Below are 4,257 nucleotides of genomic sequence, written 5' to 3'. Positions count from 1 at the left end.
TGAATTATCCTCAAGAGTATATGGGCATCACGTCCCATTTGTGCGCTCAGTATCATACATGACTAGCTGTGCCACAGCCAAGGTCTTTAATGTACATCCTACAGACGGCCTACCCTTGGAATGCTTAGGCAGATATTAAGTTAAATCTTTTTGGAGTCAAGCCTGTTTCACATCAGTTACACAAACATATTGGTTCCTTTAAAAAGACAAATGCATTGTGAGTCAGGAAACGAATCTAGGTCGGAAACCGGAGAAATCATTTTGCATTTCAGTTCAGCCCTTCCATAGGAAGTCCTCTCCTTGGGGTTTGGTGGGGAAAGGAGAGGAGCCTTTGGCTTATTGAGCTTGGGTTTCATTCTAAATTCATTGTAAACTCGAAACTATTTAAGTCAACATGAAGGGAAGCCCTGGTTGGTATAACTAGGAGAAGAATAAAAATAGTAAGCAGGCTGCAAAGCTGAGAAAGCAATGCCTCCTAGTTTGAATTCCTTCATAAAAATACATTTAAACATTAACAGGAGTTAAGGATAAAACTTCCCATAGATGCATTCCAGTGAGGCATACAAAAGTAAAAGGACATTAAAAAAATTAGATCTGAAAAATTATGCTTTCCCACCGCTTCCTACAGGTATTCCCTTCATCAGGAAGCTTTCCACACCTACCCCACCCTCACCAAAAAAAAAAATGTGCCAGCCTCCCTTCCATTATTCTTCCATCCTTCATTGAAATGGCCCCTACCCCACCCCGGCTATGACCAACTCTCTACTTTTTCCATGTCCATCTTCCCTTTAAGACCTAACTCAGGTCCAGAGTTTTCCATGAGGTCTTCCTTAATGGTTCTAGCAATAATCAGGTAGTCAGAATACCAGGGTTGTTTGGGTCAACTTGCTTCCCCTCTCTGGGCCTCAGTTGCCTTCTGTATGACTGAGGGAGTTCAACTAGATAACCTCTAAGGGCCACCCCATCTCTAATACCCTGAGCACCTAAGAATATTTTATATATATATATATGTACATATATATATATATGTACATATATATATACACACACATACATATATATGCATGTATGTATGTATGTATATACATCATATAAGTCAACACATAATTATATAACAAGAAAAAAATGTTAGTGCCTTCTCTGTGCAGAGTACTCACTATGACTGGTATTATTGTATAATCTTTTCTTGTGCACATGTCTTTTCTTCCCATCTAGACTGTCAGCTTGTGAAAGATAGGGAGCATATCTGTCTTGGAGAGTGTATGTGTGTATGTGTGTGTGGAGGAGGGAGATCCTTTAATATGCCTAGCATAGTTTTGTGAAACTAGTAGTTCAATAAATATATGTTGAATGAATGAATGAAAAAATGTATGAATAAATGAGTGGATGAATGAGCAAAAAAAATTCTAAGCAAATGCAAATGACTTCAGAGCGTTCCTCCCACCTTCCCCTCAATAACCTGAATTCACCCATATATACACTTCTGGGAATACCAACGATTTTCCAAGCTCTAGGGCCTCAGACATTTTCTAAGAACTGTGACAATGAGCCACTGACTCCTATTACTTAGAATTGGAGATTTGCAGATAATGACCAGTCCTAAAATGCTGTGTGTCCCCTCCCCCCTTCCATTTTCATCAAACGTGAAAACTTCCCTACTCACCTCCCTTGCTTTTTTTCCTCCATGGCCTCAAGATACAAAGTGCTGACAAACGTTTGTTTCAAACTCTTCGACCAACTTTGTTCTCTGCTAGGGGAGCAAAGGGGAAACAGTTATTTTAAATAGTTCTTGCAGTTCCGGGCAACGCAGACCTTTGTTGAGCCGTCTTTCACTCTGAAGATTGTAAAAACAAAGTTCAGAGAGGGCAAGCAACTAGTCCAACATCACTCAGCCCCTCCTTGCCTGAGCCAGGATTAAAACAAGAGGAGCCTTAAAACTCCCACTTCTGCATTCTAACCACTAGACCGAGCTCCTGTCTCTTTACAAAAAAGATTTGCTTTTAATTAAAATAGGAGCATAAATTATTTTTATCCCTGTATTATTGGGTGGTAAGTAAATTCACAGTAAATCACTGGATTTTTAAAAATGTATTTTAAATATAAACATGCTGCCATATTTTTTGTGGGTTTGAAAGCTTATGTTAAGTTTGCAAATAAGTCAACTCCATAAAGATAACATCTTTCCCTAAAAAAAATGTGTTGCAAGTTAATGCCATACATTGGAAAATTAATGTCTTATTAAAAAAAATTAAATGAACTCTCAACTTCGATAGAAAATCAAGCAACAGGGATGGGGGATCACTAACGACATGACCATGGCAGATTGACTGACAGGAGAGCAGCCAGATGAACTCAGAGGGGACATTTCCCAGCAGTCCCCCACAGGACTCACATTTAATATGAAACTGTTATTTTATTTTGGGTCACACGAAACTTTATTTTGGTATCTACTTTGTTACACGTCTGACAGGTTCTGTATTCACAAAGGGACCCGAATCACTTTAAGTCCACCTAGAAAATACGCCATTTTCAGACAGACCTTGAATGGAAATTGTACTGAGGAATCGACAGAGCCCTGCTGACTGACCCCCTAGTCTGTTCATTGCTGATAGAGGTAAATAGCTGTAAGAATATTAACAATCAGACCTCAGGCGGCCATAAAGACCAACCCACGGTGATTGGAGATGTCACGTTATACTTTTAACCCATTATAAAGAATCAATAAAAGCTGAAGCCTGCCTAGGACCACATATCATATTTAAACCTAATTAAAGGTTATCTTTGCACAGTTCTCCAGCATCCTTCAGCAGGCCTAATTTCATCTTCCAGACATACTCCTCCTGCACACGTTTCTTCCTGCCTTTCCCCACCCCAGGCCCCAAACGACAGTTCAAGTGCTCAGCTGACTTCCTAAATCTACCCTTAGAGAAATAAGCCTGGTTCTGTATGGTATTTGGTTTAAAGTTAATGGCATGGGGAGGTATGTTGGGCCAATCCCTTTGGCCTGAGAAGCTAGAAATCATCAACAGGACCTGTTCCCCCAAATCTGCTGGGTCATGGCCCTGACTTTCTACTTCCCCTAATGGGCATAGGATATATGGGGCATGGGATGTACCATGGCCCTTAGAGGTTTAACCACAATAAAATGTCTCCGTAAATATTTTTTTTAAAGCTGTCAAAACCTGCATGAGTTGTTTAAATACAATGAATAAGAACTCGTAACAATAGGCACATCAATGAAGATGTGTTTCCTTCCGATTTGGCCATGTGCCACCTCTCTAAAGAGAAGTACATCTAGAAGATGCCATACATTACTCTGTGAGCAGGCTTGCTCTCTCTCTCTCTCTCTCTCTCCCCACCCCCTCCAACCCCCAAAGTAAAACATTTTTGACAAGCAAGTCATCTATGGCCATTTCATATAGCTTTTCTTTCATTTGCATTTTCATTAGAATAATGTGATTTTGCAGCATAGAATGTGGAAGTGTTAGCCACACAAGGGAAACAGCGAACCCACGGCCCAGGTGATAATCTGCCACATAGCCACGGGAGATCCTTGACTGGCTATTCTCACATAGCCAGGTGAAATGGAACCCACATGACCAGGAAGGATCTCCTTGAAGATTAACTCACCACAGACTGGCCCAAACTAGCATGAACAATCACTAGAGATGGAGAAAGGAATGTTTTAATGGGCCCTGGGCATCCACAAAGAGAAAAACAAAATGACTTTGCAAAGAATGAAAACCAAAGAAAAGGAGCGGGCATTTTGTTTTGGCCAATGGCTGTGTTTTTGAAGGGAGGTTTGCTCCCAGTTGAAAAGTGCAGTCTGCCAACTTCTAAACATGTTATTTGGAGTCAATTCCCTAAGTCATTCCAGGGAGCAGCACACACAAAATTCATTAACAAATAATATTCTTTGTGTGTATGCAAGTTTTTTATTTATTTACTGAACCACATCTTGTAAACATTCTTTGGTCATTTAAAGGCAGAGAAATAAACAATGTAAGCCGTGATTTCTTATCCTTGTACTAGTTGAGGGAAGAGAGCAGAGAGACAGGAAAAGAGGGAGAGGGGAGAAGGGAGGGAGAGGAAAAGGAAGAACAGGAGAGTCAGGCAAGGGGAGGAGAAGAAGTCTCTGTTCTCTGAAAACTGGAGAAGTAGATGAAGTCAAAGAACTTAGCAAAGCAAATCTTGCCAATATTTGCTTAGCTGTTCTTTACTTCAAAAGAAAAAAATGGTATTTATCTTATAGATATT

Source organism: Vombatus ursinus, unplaced genomic scaffold (assembly GCF_900497805.2).
Source record: "Vombatus ursinus unplaced genomic scaffold, bare-nosed wombat genome assembly UNPS02014786.1, whole genome shotgun sequence".
NCBI classification, from domain to species: Eukaryota; Metazoa; Chordata; class Mammalia; order Diprotodontia; family Vombatidae; genus Vombatus; species Vombatus ursinus.
Note: the sequence above shows the minus strand (reverse complement) of the source record.